We start from the raw sequence: 18449 nt of genomic DNA, 5'->3' as shown, positions 1-18449 counted from the left end.
CTTCACAAATGGAGTCTAAGATAGTATCCAAAGCTGAATGCAGACTCCAGGCATATGATAAAGCAAGTTCTAGACAGATCTATATTCTCTGTGTCAAATATTCTCATTTATATTACAAACTTCATTCATGCAGCTTTCCTTTGTCATGGAGTAAGCTGTTAGAAAGCTGTCTCAGCTGTAGTTTGAAAAAGAAACCTTGATATGTCCAAGTGCCCATCAAATTCATAAAGGGTTTTTCTATTATTTACTTTACATAAATCATAAAGCAAATATAGTGATGAGTGACCAAAAAGAGTCATAGAACACCCTCACCTAGCCTTTAACAGCGACAGAGTTGACCATTGCAGATCAATTTCATGTTCCCACATCACATGATTCTTTTCTTTAAACATTACCAATGTATTTATATCAAGTTATTCAAAAATTGGCAAAATTACATCAATTAACTAACTACATTAACAAGGCAATAGATTATCAACTTTTTAGTTTCTAAAGCTGACACTCATTAAGTTACTCAGACGTGCCTCTTGCTTCAGAAGTGCCAGCCACACAGGTAAAAGCACACGCCACTGTTATTTCATACAGCTCTGATTATCCCCTTTATGGCTCTTCTCTGCTCTTTCAATCTGGCTGTTGCATTTTTAGCCTCCCTCTTTCACAGCTTTTTTTCTTTGCCTATATATTCCCACTCAAGATCTAATTCTGCAGTCTGGGCCTCAGGCTGTCCTTTAGTAAACCTTCCGCTGCTGCAATATTTCCTGACTGTGCCGTGAGTACATCAGTATTCCAGCAGAGGGAGGGAAGTGGCAGCAGAAGGATCAGTTCATCAGTTCAAGTGCACAAGACCGATTAGTCAGACAGCAGGAATAGGGGCAGATGAAAAACTCATTTTACAGGGTCTGGAAGTGGCGAGAACTTTCTTTCCCCACAAAGTCATAAGGCTGAATATGTTGTTTGGGCTCTTTAAACCACACTAGTTCAATTTTCTTACATTGTTTCCATAATGCTGTAGATGCATGCATTGATTATTTTAAGTAAAAATAGGGAAACCCCTGAAAATCCATCATGTTAGAAGGAGATCAGAACTGAAAACACATATACAAGCAGCAGACTTTAACAGAGAGGTGGCTGTTACAAATCTGAGACATCTGGTTAGAAGAGCTGTCATCCAAAGCTCCCTTGGTGGTCAGCAGAGAGGAAGTGATACTTCTGGGCTCAGTTTGGTCCCTCCTGGTGCAAACCACTATTTGAAGAAGCCCTTCTCTTCCCACTGACCACAGAAGTAGCCATGGATGACCACACACATAAATTAGGCACCTGCATTAGACATCCAGAGTTCAGTGGGGTGAACCTGGCCAGGACTGGGGAGAACATTCAAGTGTGTAAAACTGCCTAGAAGCCAATACTTCTCTTTAACACAACAAAAAGGAGCTTGGAAATGCCCTTGGTTGGTTCTAAGGACTTATCTGAGGAAGCAAAATAGCCCAAGCAGTAGCATTGGGACTGAACAATGTGTGAAAAACCATGAACTACTCACACCTGTGAAGGAGAACAAGTATTTGGAGAAAAGAAAGAAAGCACAATGAGGAGTTAAGCTCAAAGAGAAAGTAGAGAAGGAAAAATAAGAGGCAGGAAAACAGCAGAAAACAGTGGATGATATGATGTAGAGAAAACAGTCAAATAATGATGTGAAGAAAGCATAAACAAACAAAACATATAACACAGCCTGCAAAAGCAAAGAAAGGAGACAAAAATAGGAAGCAAAACATACAGAAAACTCACAGTTTTAAAGCTCACTAGGTAGATTTAACAATAGATTAAACATGGCTGGCAATACTATGAGTCAATGTATGCCTACAAACAGCATGCAACTGCTGAAAACTGCAGCGGATGGTTACTTCATGGCATGACACTGCAGGCATTTTTTCACCTGTACCAGCAGGTTTCATTCTTTTGCCAGGTGGTCCAGGAAAGCCGATCAAACAGGGAACACCTACTTCAGCTGTTCAGTTAGAATCTGTATGACAGCCTCTGTATAGGACCTGAGATATGACAACTCTTAACTGGAATGAAAAAGGAAGGATGAATCTGCAGCCAAACTCTTTTAAGAGCAGAAGTACAATGATACCATTCACCGATGATTTTCCACAATGGGAGTGAAAGGATGTGAGAGCTGAAGTGCAAAGGGAGAGACAGGGAGAATCCACGGGGATGTCACTTTATCAGTACTCAGAAGAAAGGAAAATAGTGAATTCACAAAAAGTCTGTCAAGGAGAAGCTCTGAGGGGCATTATGGCACTAAATGAAATCAAGTAAGTTAATTCTAGCCAAAGGTATGAAATGACCAAGAAGGGCATAAAAACTAAGAGGAAATGTCATTATTTGTTGGTAGGTGGGATTCAGAATGAAGTGACAGCTCAAGAAGCTGACATCCTGAAGTCCTGACCCTTCCATCACCTCCTGCTGAAAACACTGGAATGGGGAGCACATTCTATACATTTTAAAATCCATCTCCAGTATAAGAAATGTAACACTATAATTGGGCAAGTGTGGAAGCAAGAGATAAAAGGTTTACATAAATAAAAACATCCAGATGAAGACAGAAGTACCTAGCCATAACAAACAGACCATTTAATTTAGGCCCCATTATGGCAAAATATTAATACACTAACAAACACACATTATGGTTATCTGTAGTTCACTCTGACACCCAGGATATCAGCAACCTCTCCCTTTACAGCTACACATAGCATTGTGATCCTGCAAAAATAATACTAATCATAAGCAGCACACAATAAAAAAATTATATAAGAAATCATGCTAGTTTATTATCCTTTTCCCCATGGATCCTGGAGGTTGATGTGTATAATTTTATTTATGAGTAATACTTCAAAGGTGAAACTGGAGATGCTCAGAAGCATTGGAATACAGCTACTTTAAATGCTGGAATATAAATTATTGTGCATATCTATTACAAATCACCAGGGGAAAGAAAAATATTATTAAGATTAGAAGACTAACTTAAGGTATCCTTTTCTGAGAAGGAAGAATTGGGGAATGGAGGCTATTAAGTACATCTGCAAAGAATTCTGCATTAGGGTGAGAATGCAAGAGGTGCCCTTATATGCTTATCCAAACATCACAATAACACTTTTACACCCAAATTATCAAACAATGTTATTACCATGCATTAAGAAACTAGCAAAAGACTATAACCACTTCCTTCTCTAGTTAACTTTCAAATATGTCTGCAAGAATTCACAACACAGTGATCTAAAGCAGAATAATGAATAGAGGAACACAGATCTTTGCCCTGCTTAATGACACCACATGTTGTCAATTCTTGAAGGGAAATTTACAGAGAAAACACTCTGTAGTGATACAAAGTTTCCAAGTGTTAAAGGTAAATAGGCAAAACTACACAAAATACACGCAGTTAATGATCTGGAAATCAAACTAATGTTTACTAATTTTACATAAGGTATTGAAATTACCTTTTGAATTTGGAAATGTTAAAACTATTTCAGCAACCTAACTGTGCAGATGAATCATTTTAATCAGAGGAATCAAGCAGGTATGACCTTTCAGATTCTCATTTATACACAGAGAATATGATATTAAAACTCAGAATTACTCAAGCACACAGCTGTTCAGGCCAATTCTAACAAAACATTAGTGCTGGATTTTCATTTATTGAAACCAAAGCTACTTGATGGGGACAATTTGGTACTACTGATCTGCTGGAACCTAACTGCCATGCAAAGTTTCATAACCCTGCCTGGTGTCTTGCCAGTTTTAAGATTCTGGGTCCAAGCACAGCTCACAAGACTTGAGTTTCTTGAAGGGAAGCTGCTGAAGCCCTATAACTTCTGATGTGCTTCAAACATCAAACCAAGGATCCTAAGAACCCTGGCTCAAGGAAATTTAAATTTAAACTTTCTTCTCATGTTTGACTGCTGCCTTCTGATGCTTTGCTGATGCTACCTGCTCTGACCACATGCTTAGCAAGTTAACAACAAAATATTACATAAATTGGACATGGGCAGGTCCGTGGGACTTGACAGGATGCACATGAGGGTGCTAAGAGAATTAGTCTGAAAGGTCACAGATGGGGACCATGAGACTGCCAGCAAACTGGCTAAACTGCTGTGCTCAAAGGGTGGAATGGCTCAAAATCAAATGGCAATCAGTCACAAACAGAGCTCCTTGGAGATCAATATCGGGCTCATTCATATCCAATATCTTTTAGAATTATCTGGATGGTTGGAATAAATATATTGTCAAGTTTGCAGGTGACACAAAAACTTGGAAAACAGATAGATCCACCCAAAGTGTCCCTATGCACAGAGATTGTGACAGGCAGGAAGACTGAGTCACTTCAAGAGACACATTAAAAAACTGGACAGGGTCCAGCAGAGAGCCAACAAAGTGATAAGAAGGTTGGAAAACTTTGTGAAAAAACTGAAAGGAATTGAGTTCATTCAGCCTAAAGAAGAGAAGATTCAGGTGAGATGTAATCACAGTCTTCCAAGAAGTAAAAGATAATTATAGAGAAGATGGAGGTAACTCTCTTCACAAGGAACAAAGTGATGGGGCAAGAGGCAACAGGCACAAGTTGGTTCTGAAGTTCTGTCTAGATGAAACAACAAATTATTTCCTGTGAGGACAATTACATATTGGAACAGGCTGCCCAGAGAAATTGTGAACTTTCTCTTGCCAAAAATATTTAATCCTTAGCTTGACCAGGCCTCAGATAACCTGCCTTAAACAGAAGGTTGGACCAGGTGATGTCCAGAGGATTGTTCCAATCTAGACTTCCCTAGGATTATATGAAAGCCTGATAGATGTTGTGACCCTATTCAGTGATGAGGAGCAAGGAAGTAGAAAGAACAAAGCCAGTTTTTGCACCGAGACACTCTGGGTTCACTAAGACAGCCACCTCTCAGGTTGCTTGAAAATCCAGGGAAGCATTTTGCTATAAAAACTTCAGGTATTACAGCTTCAAATGTTACATATTGCAAGGTCCAGACAGTAACAAACGTTCCTTACAATTCTTGAGCCCAGGCTAACTCTGCCACTTAAATAAGTTCTGCAGGCCAGATCCATGTTAACCATAATGGCCCTTTCTGCTGCTGCAATCTATTTTAAAGTATATTAAAAGATGATTTGCCCAGAAAATACTGGCCAGGCTGTAATAGTCTGGATTCTTCATATCTGTGCATAAGAGTGAAGGCTTTTTTTCCATGGAGTTAAGCAAAAATATACAAAATGGTGAAATGCACGTGATGATAAAGAGTAAAGATAAATGTAAGGGAAACAGAGAAAGAAACAGATAATCTTTCAATGAATTAGCAGTACCTGATACAATAATCTGCACTAGCAGCCCTTCAGACAAAATTTCAATTTATTATCATAATTTTCTCTTTTTTCTAACATTCTGCAATGAACACTAGTCATTCAGAATAAACCCACTGTGTTAGGCAACTGTACAGTCTTATCTCAGATTACAATTCCACTTTCTGAACTTGTAAAATAATAGGACTGATGCAGGTGGTAGGCTATGGCATATGCCAGAGCCTAACAGCCTTCAAATGCTTTAACATATCATGGAAACATGTAAATAGAAAAAATAATTATTCAGAAAATGAAGATTGTTTCTTCTAAAATATAAAAAATTAAACAAATTTAAAATTATATTCCCCATCTGGCACAATGGGGAATATAATTTTACTTTTCCAATATAACTTTACTTTTCCAAATCAACTAATTGATTGAAAGTTAGAATCCAGCTTAGTTTTATCTTTTAAGTTTGGCAGTTGCATGCCAAGTTGAACTCCTTCTAGGTTGACTGTAATGTCACTTTATTTCCCACTGAAACATACATTAAACATCTGCGTTTAAAAAAGTCTTCCCACTGCATCTGGTAACACTTCAGACTTGCTTTGCAACCCTGCTAATATTCTGTTCTCTACGTCTCTCACATCTAGAGGCTGAGAATCTTATGCTTAATGAAAATATTTGGTTAAGCATGTCACAGTACCTTGAAAGTACGGTGAATCGCTGGGTTGATGTATCAATTGATCTTCATCTGTTCAGATTTTGGAAGTTTTTCCTAACTTGTACCTGATTAATTCTGAAAGAAAAGAAAAAGAGTACAGCACTAAAACATTTGAAACTTTAACTTCATTTCCTAACGATGAACATGTCTATTTAAAAACGAATACGAACCACTTTATCAATTTTACAAACACAGTTGTGCAATGGATTTCAAACTGAAAGGTAAGCAGGGAGCTGTTATGGTGTGTTCTGTCCAGAGCAGCTCTCTAAATGGCAGCCTGACATTACCACAAAGGCATGCATTGGATGAAACCTCAATCTTCAGCCCAGTTACTGCACTCGCACCGACTCTCGCTGCCCAGGTTCCCGAGCGCGTGGCTGTGTCTGTATCACACACTGGAAATACAGCAGTGCTGGGCTTTCTGCACGGGGTTTTTCTAAAATACAGCATGACTCCAACAACAGGGGCCCTCAGCATGCAGCCACTGACAGCTTCACCACCATGCCACAGAACACGGAGAGGTAAAAATGATCCTTCGCGTAATCAACATCAGGGACTCACTGCACCACCGATGAAGAATTTAGAGAGATGTACAGAATGAGCCTTCCCACAAACAAGACCTCTATCATCTCAAGCTCAGGTTTTTCAGATCCTTTCATTCAATTCAATGCTTATAAACTTCTTTATATAAACTAGACTTAATCCCAGTTTTCTTTGGCTTAGCATAAATCAATGCCAAACCAGTTAAAGCTAAACCAAAGCCCTGTTAAAACTTAGAAAAAAGCTCAACTATTTTTGTGCACAGGTTATATTTAAGATCAATTAATTGATTTTTACAAGTGCTTTGAAATTAAACTGATTTTTTTTCATCACTAAAAAGCCATGAAGATACAGATAAATTAGCCAACCTAGCATTGAGACTGATGACACTTCAGAGAAAACCATTTTTTTCCCCTTAAAGGACTTAAGTCCAGACAAGAGGAATGCAGTACAAGAGGGCACCTGAGCTGTCCCCCAGCCTATAGGAATCTGCTCCAGTGGAAGATGCCAAATGAATCTTTTCTTGGCTTCTGGCTGCTCCTCTGGGAAGATGTCTGCCAACCAAATTTATATCTTTAACTCTTTGTATGCACTGAGGATAAACTCTTTTTTCATCTTTTCCTTTAAACTGCATCAAAGCAGCTAACATTACCTTGACTGAGGTATCTAGAGATATATTTACTATTTCTAAGACTAACTCTGCTCAGTGACATAGCTGATCCTAAGAAGAACATCCTCACTTAACTATAGTCTAGTTACTGCATAAAATCCAAATTTCTCTTGTTTTCAATGGACAAGACTTGAGAGCAAGTCAAATATTATTTTTTTTCTCCCCTCTGCAGGCACTGTTTTGCTTTATGCATAATAGAAGTGATCCTTGGTAAATTTCTACCCTAGTAGAAGTCCCAGAAAATGCTTGTTACACATACAAATCTCACTGCATACCACAGTATAAAACTTTCTCTTCAACTCCTGCTGCTGCTAAGAAAATGCAATGCAGTGTTTACCAAAAATCCTTTTTGTCCTTTAGTAGTTTAGGACAGGAGACTCTGAATTGATATGGATCATCCCTTCCCAGCAGATCATTCAATGTTTAGTCTCAAAGTCCCAAGCCCTTTGAGCATATGACCTACCTGCTGTGGAAGTAATTCATTCCTCCATTCTGGCCCAGTTTCTTTAGGGGATATGAGAGCTTTGGATGCTAAACATTCTTTCTTTTATCCTGATATAAGTGTTACTTTTTTATAAAAGGCAAGTTCTGTTGCTTCATGCAAAAATGAAAACAAAAACTATAAAGCAGAAGACATCTCCAAAGACTTACAAATCTAGAAATAGGGTAGTAAAGAAATGGACAAGACAAGCAAAAATTTTATTCCTGTGTATGAAAGATCAGAGCATACTATGCCACCACCTGTGAATTTTGCTGTAGGGATTACACCTGCAGTTGAGTTTGAAAGAAGTTAAAAGAGTAAGTCTCAAAAGAATAAAGTGACAGCTTAATGACCCTTTAAAGAGAACTCTTTCTCTGGATAATGGGTGACAGAGAACAGGAATGATTCTTGTTGAGAATTTACAGCAGGTCAATTACAACCACAACTGTCAGCAGAGAGTAACACAAGGAAGTCATGGGATGATTGAGAACAAGCCAGGTGGAGCTCTCTCCTTGGTACCCTGGAAAAGGGAGAGCTGGGTGAAAGGTAGAAAATGACACAAAAAGCCAAAGCAGCAATCCAGAAAAATGGAAAAAGGCCTGCATTTCCAAACCAGTGAAGAATTATGTCACTCTCGTTGCCTGACTATCAAAGAAACTTGGACAAAATTGCTGTTTGATACTTTGAGGAGTTACTGATATGCAAGGCAAGGAACCACAGCCTGACAGAGCAAAAGCTATATATCCCAGCCAAAACTTTATCCACACAGATTACATATAATATAAGCAGAGTTACAATTACAAATGCATATTATCCATTTAAGGAGAAACACATTTACATGAAAATTGTAATTGCAAATCAACTCATTAAAATACAGAAAATGGAAATGTATGTGATAGAGCATCCCTAACTTTTGAAAGCATCAAAACTAATGCCTCAGCTATCCAAGGTCCTTTAACTCTGCTTCTTTTCAGGTGCCAGAAACATGCACGAAAGAATGTGCCAAAATTTTCCCCTATGTTACCTACTAAACCTTCAAATTTAAGATGAAATACAAAGGCTATATTTATACAAACAAAGATGCAGATATGCGAGATATAATCACACCCAGCTGTAAGTCTGGGGATAACCTCACAAAGTCTGACTCTGGCCCTTGGAGAGACAGGAGCAGGAGGGGTGTGCAGGGAGCAGGAGCAGGGCAGCAGCAGCCCAGGGGCTGTTACAGCCAGCTGGCAACTCAAGGGCAAACTCCAGCAGCTCCCAGGCTAATCCTGGCTGTGCTGGAGACTGACTCTGAACCCACCGACTGCAGAATCTCAGGGGCTCAGAGATGGTATCACAACCACCAGCTGCATACCAGGCCCTGCTAGTCTCTCTGGGAGACACAGTTCTTCACATCTTCACAGACTGAGAAATAACTACCAGCTCCATTCAGAGATTAAATACCAAATTTCCATAAACACCGATTGCAAAATTGTAGCTTCTCAAGATTTCATGTATTTCCTATGTATACCAATAGCAAGTGTTTCTCAGAATTACCTAAATATTTACTATTATTTGTGCAAACACAAATGCAACAGACTATTTGATGTAAAATATAATAATGATACAAGTTCTTCTGAAACTATTTCAAACATAGGTCTCTTAATTAATAATGAGAAGGATCAACCTTTAATAACTACATAACTAATACCTTAATCAATGGAGTAGCAATAACACCTTTTGGATAACTGGCAAAAATTGCAAAATGATTATGCACAGCAAAGTGTACTTGATGGATTTTAACTCTGACTACTGTAATTTTCCTTTGTCTAATGAAAACAGGCAAAGACCAGCAATCATTTTCTTCCTCAACAAATCATGTCATCACTGATTTTATCTTCCAACAATTTCTCTTTTAACTTAGAAGTCTTCTTCAGCAGCAAGATTAACAAAGTCATAGGAACCCTTTGCATATTCCACTTCAACAGTTTAAGTAAAACAACACAAAGCATTGAACAGAAAGGTAAAAAACATACCTCATTTCAGAAATAAGGCAAGATTATTTCTTGCATTATTTGCAAGAATTGAGAGTTGCTCAATACTATGAGCAAGTATTTTGTCCTATATTTCAAAGCACCCACATCTTACAGTATTATTTATGCCACAATTTATGTCAAAGTTCAATCCCTAAAACATATTAGCTTATTGCAGCAAACAAAGATAAATATGGACAGTTGAAATTATATTTATACATTTCTTTAAAAATGGTATTTATGCCTGTAGAGAAGAAAAAGATATGTTCTACATTTTCAGCCACAGGAATATTTCATACCAATTACAACTTATATTACATCAGAAACACAAACAATGAAAGCCTGGTAGCTAGCAGTAAGACACTGGACATCAGGATTTTCCATTTTTTAAATTAAAAAAAAAAACCCTGATTGGATCATTTAAAAGGGTGCATGAAGTAAAACAATAATGAAGTAAAAAAACTAAGCAAAATAGACAAACATATAATATAAACATACTTTTCAAGACAGGAAGGCACAGCTAATCAAGGCAATTGAGAGCACATGAATAATAGGATTTGCAAAATTTATTACTGAGCTTCTCTGTTAAAGGTAACATTATTCAAATGACACCGTCACAGTTATTGCAGATTAAGGATTTCAAATTAGCTCCTTGTGTATATCATTATTTTGAGTAGCTGCATTTTATCTGTCTAATTTTAAATTACTGCAGGCAGATGAAAGTCATCCTAAAATCTGACTCATAATTCAGGTACCATACCACTAACCTTAACAGAGATGCTGGTTCCTACACAGGTACAACACTATTCCCAATGTAAACAAAGGACACTGGCATGCACCCCAGGCTAAGGATGTCAGCATTTTTCAGACACCTTTCTGACTGTTCCATTTTATGGTGATGCAATATGACCTACATTTTCAACGGCCAAAGAGAGACAGAGAGATAGAAAGGGAGGAGATAGAGAAAATAAAGACAGACCTTTGCTGTCCTTACCCTCTACCAACTACAGCTTTAACTGTCCCTCATGGGGGTAGTAATGGGCAAGAATAAAAGCAGAATAACCTTATCACAAATTCTGAATGAGAAGCTGAAAGATAGGCAAGTGTAAGAAACAGCAAGATTTTTTCCTACAATCCTGTGAACAAGTACATAGTGACACCCTCAATTGGAAAGAACAGTAGAATCAATAATTTTATAATCAATTGCCAGAACAAAGCTGTCTGCAATACAGATGCATATTTTACCACCTTGTATTTCCTCTCATGTTCCTACCACTTCATTTCCATGTATTCCCTTAAGATCTTGAAACAAAACACAAAATAATCCACATCATTATCATCATTTTTACAGAGAGAGGAATTGAGGAAGGAGTGATTTGCCTACAGTTACATACCAGGCCTAAGGCAGGCTTGGGAACACAAAGCATCACTCTTCATTATCTCTGTCCTCTGCAATCTATTAGGGACTGTGATACCTGTCATCCTAATATATAATCTTGACATAATACCAGAATTATCTCAATCTTGTATTTCCTGCACATGAACTTCACACAGAAATCTGTACTAAATTATTATTAATAATCCTAACTCTCAGAAAGCTTTCCCTCACAAATGATGGTCCATATTTCTCAAACTGGCTCTGGAAATGCACTTAACTGAGCTGTAAAACTCAGCTCTGGAAATGTTAATGGTATTTTTCATTATAAACATGTGAAAATATAGAACTAATTAAATCTTTGGGTGGTTTTTTTGGTGGTTTGGTTTTTTTATTATTCTGCAGCTAAAGCACCGTTCTTTTCAAAAATCTGTAGTTTTCCACAGTTAAAACTAGTATTTTATAAATTAAAAGCTTGTTGCTAGGTTTGTACTAAGCAAAAATCAAGATATTTTGGTTTTCAGTTATTCTTTCTTAGGGCAAAAATATCCTGCAGAATTTCTGCAAAGCACTTAGAGCTGGTAGTTAATACAATATGCAAAATAATAGTAAGTAATTTCTTTATCTTTAAAACTGAAAGCCAAAACATGATCTTAAGTATATCTGTACATCCAGAACTACTTCAGAACTTTCCAAGGAGATTCTTGGGATTTGAACATAGATAAACAAGACTATAATTTGGCATGGTATTTGAAACCAGTGATCAATAAAATATATAGACAAATCCTAGGTTTGAACTGTGATTTTATGATAACAGCAGCTTTCTTATCAAGCAGCATTCATCTCATGAAGTGCAATCAGCCCTACACAGCAAGGAGTGAGAAACTGTTGCTCATTTTCTTGAGTGATTCTGCCTTTTCCAACAGCAACTTCCTATCAAAATGTTTAGCAGTGAAGAGTTAGGGAGGCAAACAGCACCTACACCAAGAGTGAGAAAGAAAACCCTTAAAGCCTATCCTACTTTTTAGAGAAGATACACAGTGGAGAATCAAGCGACAGACAGCTACCAAATATGCAGGAAGGGAAATACCTGTATAATGATGGGGAAACGCTAGGAAATTGAGAAAGGACGGACACTGCAAAGGGAGGATGGGATGCAGGGCTGGAAGACACAAGGTCTTAAGCACAACAGAGAATTATTTCTCCTTCAACACTGGCCCATAAGACTGTGGAGAAGTCCTCATGCAATTAAATGAAATTACAATCACACATTTCTCCACTCCTATTATCCCTGACTGAACTTTGGTCAATCTATTTTAGTCTTTGAAACTGAATTTAGTGAAAAAATGGTATTTCTTCCATTATAAACAAACTTATTTATGTCATTTTACAACATATTTGCGCTGATATAAAAGAAATCCCTTCCATATTGTCAGCATTTGAATATTTCACTTCAATATTCTCTATAATTTTTTTCCTTTTTTTTTTCTTTCTTCATAGTACCTTTGTCACAGTTCAGAAGGGAAAGAAGTAGAAGTAGCACTTTTATTGCAGTCCAACACCATAAAAATTTCAGCTGGAGAAGCCAATCAGCGCAGGCACCAAGCCCAGCATCCATCCCAGAACGACTCTTCCCTTTGCCTACCAGTGACTGCCACCTAGAGCCAGAGTGCACCAAGCAGGACAGAAATGTTACAGCAACAACAGAAACGTCAGCCCCAAGCCAAAAGAAAAAAAAAACAAACCAAGAACTCACACTCTAGAAAGGTACATCCAACTGAAAAAATTAAATTAAGTTTCTCTTCTTAACATGCCTTCTGAATAATAAGCATTTGGCCCATGTCTCCCCGTTTTTCTCTGAAAATTGCTATTTTGTTATACATATTTAAGTCACATATATATAAAATAGCACTATACTGCTTTTCAAGTAAATCCTCTGTTTCAGTTTGTTTGCTAAGAAATGTGCTGGGCCACGCTAAGAAACTGACGACAGAATCTCATCATTAGCTGAAGATGCACATTTCAAGGACTATCTGTGTTAAATGCTGACAAGGCTTTAACATTCATGACAATAGTGATATTAATAAGGCAAGAAATGTCTTTTTAGTGGCATGGAAGTTAATTTAAAAACCCTAATATTTTCATTTTAAGAAATACACTCATCCAAATATACCAGTGGCTTAAATGTCTACAAAAGCCCACCCAAGCAAACAGCACTGCTGACACACTACAAGCTTAACACATATTTATAAACTGTATTAATTCATAGCTGCTTATTATACTGTTTAAATCATATCTTTTTCTAACTACTACTTATGTAACTATTAATAAGGTGCCTAATTCTCAAGCATTAGTCAAACAACCACTAGATACTCTTTAACAGAATAAAAGGAAGGATTTTTTGTTATCATTTACCTGGAGAATATAATAATTTGCATTTTAAAATATTCCCAGTAGCAGTTCCCTTCTCTGCGAATTATACACTACTGCAAAAGCAAAGCTGTGTCAGTGTTAGCACATTCTTTAGCTATTAAAATAATTTATTAGCTATGACTAATAATGCCTTGTAAAGTAATCAGTTCTCCAGTTTCCTCACTCTACTGCTCATGGACAGGCAGATTGGTAACAGAGCATTAGATAAACAGAAGATTTCTTCTCACATTTATCATTCCATTAGATACACAACCTCCAGGTTCCACAGTATCCCTCCTTTTACTGCTAGTCCCACTAAGAAATTAATTTTTCCCAGGGGGATACATGTTCACAGATAAAATGAAATTAAATGGAATTACAAACCTCACTGTTGAACACAGCTACCTACATATGAACTAAATGTCAAGCTGTAGTTACTGAAATCAAGAGTTTGAATGCAGCCAGCTGGAAAAATTGCTCATTCTGATCCACACTCAGGACATATTTTCCCCCACAAGGCACTCCACGAATCCCCATCATTTTTCCAAGCAGAATAACAATTCTGCAACTGGCCTAGATGCAACACTGCAGCAGAGAAGAATATTTAAACAGAAAGATGACAGAGACTCACTGTAGAATTGTCCTGGAGGATGACATGAAAGAAGAACTGCCAAAAAACCCAAACCCGTTGAAAAACACAACCTTCCCCTGACAACTACCACAGCTTTTCTTAGAGATACAACAAATTCCACTTGAAATAAAACTGATGAACAGCTCACAGAGCTGGAGAATACCTTTCAGCATGATCCTGTTAAAATGTCTCCAGTTAGAGATCTGTTAACCAAAGGGGAGATAGAAGGAACCTCCAAAGGTCAGCCAGTCCATCCCTCAGCCCCAGGGCATGATAACTAAGCTACCTGGTGGGAACAATACAAGTAATCAAACCTGTTCTTGAAGACCTGGGGCAATGGATAAGCCATTGTCCCATGGGTGATTATTCCAGCCTTTCAATACTTCCACTAGAGAACTGAGTTTGTCCATGATCAATCTTCATTGCTTGAATGTGACCTATTAATTTCTCCACCTGCCACAAGCCCCCTGCTTTGCAATGCCCTTCAACAGATCTGTGTTCTCACCCTCTGAGTCCCCTCTTTTTTACTGTAAGGAATTGCATTCTTGTGGCAGACACACATTGTTTATGCATCGTGGCTTTTTAAATCTTCAAGCAACTTTACTGGCATCTCCACACCTCCTCTTGCCCAATTTCATTCAATACAGACCTGATGTCCTCCATGTGTGCAGTTAATAAATACTTTATTTCAAAACTAAAGCAGATCAAGCAGACTTATTTTCACAAACTCAGGATCCTTAATATTATATAGATTTACTTTGGGTTTTTTGTCTAAGTTTAAAAAACTCAGCTAGAACACAGCATGCACCTCTATACAATAATTTCACATATAAGCAAAACAAATAAAAGTATAGATGATATTCCTATCACTTTTAAAATTCAAGTGCTGTTCATGAGTTAATAAAATGTCACAATTTCGGTGTGAGCACAAATATAAAAAAGAGGTTGGCCCAATCACCCTGCAACAAAACTATGCAGTTCCCCATTGGTATCAGAGATGGTGCTCAAAGAACAGCTGTGAAAAACCAGAAACACAGAAAAGTACATACTCATCAAATGGCAAGAAAAAGTCATAAATTGATCAGAAAGCTTCAAAGTAAATCTTCACAAAATACAACCACATGAAAGTGAGGTTTTTCTTTTATATATCCTCCAGTACTATATTTATGTGTGTAAAGTCTCAATAGTTATGTTTTCTCTTTTTGAAGTATTTCTTTCTCTAAGGCAAATATCACCCTTAAGCTTTAAATTCTCTGATGACAACAGACAACTGTATCTCATATCAACATTGCTCTCAATGACACTTGCCTGGGAAGATCTTTGACTCCAGAGATCATGGAATTTCCAATTACTCCTTTCTCAACCAAAGGATAATGGAGCATAGCCACGTCTGGGCCCTGCTGACAACTGGATTAGCACAAACCATTCCTTTAACTGCACTCACACATAGTTAAGGCAATATTTTCCTATTTCTTTGTAAAAAATAAATTACATTTTGTTGTGAATTGCTGTACATTTCTTAACCACAACACACGGTGCTGTATCCTACCCATACCTCCCAGAAGGTGCCCTGTGCTAGGGCTGCCTGTTACTTATTTTCCCCAAGCCATGACAGTTATTGCAGCTGCTTAAAAGACACCACCTGCACAGAAGCCAGCAGAGAACAACTGCTTATTCAAAGACAATTTAACTTTTAGAGGCCTTTGTAAAGAAGCAACACATTCTCATAGCATCCACCTCAAAAGAAGATGCAGAGCAGCAATTTCACTAACTGCTATTAGCAGAAAGAGAAGAAGAAAATGTAGATTGCAAAATGGCTGTCTTAGAGTTGAAACTCTGTGCCAAATTTAGCAGGCTAGTCCTAGAAAGACTGGGAGGCAATTACAAATTAAGATTTGATAAGAACAACCCAGTCATTGGGAAATTTGTTACCTGTGTTATAATCATAAGTCTACGCTAACATTTGAGATGATGAGTAAGGTTGAAAATTCCTTCAAGGGTTTGCAAAACTAGGTGAGACTTCTTTAAACTTTTGAAAACAACAGCTCTTGAGCATTTGTTTGATGACATGAACTACAGTCACAGTCAGTCACTCCTTGTGCAAGCCCTTCACCTAACAACAGGATAGAAAAGCTCCACCAGAAAATCTGACAATAAATATTCTCCTATTCCAACCCAGACAAAGTGGCTGCAGCTCAAGTGCAATTTGGGTACTTCTAAAATTAAATTTCAAACTAATGACATTTAAAAAAAAACCTCATATGTTTCATTTTAATATATCTGTGCCAAATTTTATTTCAGGATATATTATTGTTCAACACTATCCTAACTTTATATATATACACACACACAGAGTAAAAACCACAAGCAGTTCTCAAAAATGAAAAAAAAAAACCAAACCACCAACTCATAACTACCAAAGTGACACTGGAATGAAACTGAAGTGAAAATATTTACCGTGAGCCACAAAATCACAGGTGCATGCTTATTAATAGCATGGCTTTGTTTTACTCTGATCTCCTACAAGCCAATCTTTATTAATCTAAGTTATAAAATCCAATTTATCTGCTTCACCTGTTTTATTAGTTCAATTCTCTCTATGAATAATCAAAATTTAATTTTTTATTAAAATAAAAGCTAAAAGCAGAGGATCAAAAAGAATTCGTGGTTTTGAAGCATTCTGCACTAATGTTTTGCAAATAAAAAACATGCAACAAGTGAATCTGAATAATTATTGAACAAGTATAATAAGAAAAAGTTACCTTGTAACCTGCTTGAAATAAAACATTGCAGGAATAGATACATTGTTACTCAGCTTCATTACTACTACTAAGAGAAATAACACTTTGGGCTTAATGTTGTGGGTACACATATAGCCACTTCCATATCTCAACTGAAAATATACATGTATGTATACACACATACTTTATAGATAATGTATTTTGTGTCCAATTCCTCTATTTCCTGATGTTTGACATTAGCTTGTCTATTTACCTTTTGTAACTCACCAAAACATTTTATAAAGCAGATTATTTTATTCCAGAACTTGTTGGGTTTTTTTCCCTGTTCCTTATACTTTTCAAGCTCAAATTCTATCCCTGATGGAAATAAAGTACAGAAATCACCAGGGAGGCACTTGTACACCTTTGAATAGAATCTGACCTGCAATGCAAAAATTATCTTGATTGTTCTTTTCTTGCACTTCTGAAATTACTGGTTTGCTCTTATGAATGACTCCCTAAAACACTTTAGTCCTCTTAGTCCTCAGTCACTGAATATCTTTTGTGTTGGGTTTCACTGCTGTGCTCAGTCTATCATTCTGACAGCAACACCACCTCGTACTAGTCAACAGTCTGGTGATTACAAAATTCACTCTGATGGAAAGAATTATGGGCATTAATCCCCTCAGGAAGGAGGATAGCTGGGTTGAAGTCTCCCACACATGTGGTGAACAGTCCAGCAGATAACAGCTCTGCTAATGATGAAAAGGGAACCAGAACCACCACCACCTCCTGGGTTTTGAAAGCAAAGATTGACCTTTGCTCCCTTTTTGAAAGAAAGGGCTTATGATCCTAATTTCAAGAGAGCGTGAATCCAAAATGCTCCCTGGAGAAAGGTGCTTAGCCCTGGCAAGAGGCAGGATTTAAGCACATTTGTACTTCAGCTACTGCATAGAAAATATGCAGATTCATCATCTCCTTCAAGCCTTTCTGGCTGGTATAATTTAAGCAAAACACCAACAAACACTAAAGAATTTGGCTCCCCACCATCATGGAAACATGACCCAACCGGCCTCAGGCAGACCAGCCTTCCCTTTTTGACCAGCTTGAGCCACAACCTGGATTTGCCCCTTCTGGGTCTGACAGTCTCTGCTGAAAATGCCCAGTTATCATCTCATCACATTTCTCTTGAAATATTTGTATAAACCATCTGTTTAGACAGCATTTGATGCAAGTTTAGAAGCTGCATTTGGCACACCAGAAAAAGAAAGTGAACGGAATATGCCATTTTCTTAAGGCCACAAATTTAGGTTTTAACACTGTTTCCGGTCCTTATTGGTAGCCTAGCAGTGGTCAGAAACAAAGTTCAGTGTTTTCACAGGATCATGGAATCATAGAACCACTGAATATAATGAGTTGGAAGAAACCCATAAGGATCATTGAACCCCAGCTCCTGGCCCTCCTTAGGACACCCCAACAATCCCCCCTGTGCCTGAGAGCATTGTCCAAACACTCATTGAGCTCTGCCAGGTATGGGGCCATGACCA

General features: G+C 37.6%; 1 protein-coding gene across 1 annotated transcript in view; it reads right to left on the bottom strand.

Moving 5' to 3' along the window:
- Positions 1-18449, bottom strand: part of ATXN7 (ataxin 7) — an 86355-nt gene that overhangs the window by 61897 nt on the left and 6009 nt on the right. Inside the window, exon 2 of the mRNA XM_084214154.1 lies at positions 6041-6133. The gene's annotated coding sequence lies outside the window, so the exon portion shown is untranslated. The remainder of the gene's footprint in view (positions 1-6040; positions 6134-18449) is intronic.

Source organism: Fringilla coelebs (assembly GCF_963513975.1).
Source record: "Fringilla coelebs genome assembly, chromosome: 13".
Classification (NCBI taxonomy): Eukaryota; Metazoa; Chordata; class Aves; order Passeriformes; family Fringillidae; genus Fringilla; species Fringilla coelebs.
This window is presented reverse-complemented; position numbering and strand designations above follow the sequence as displayed.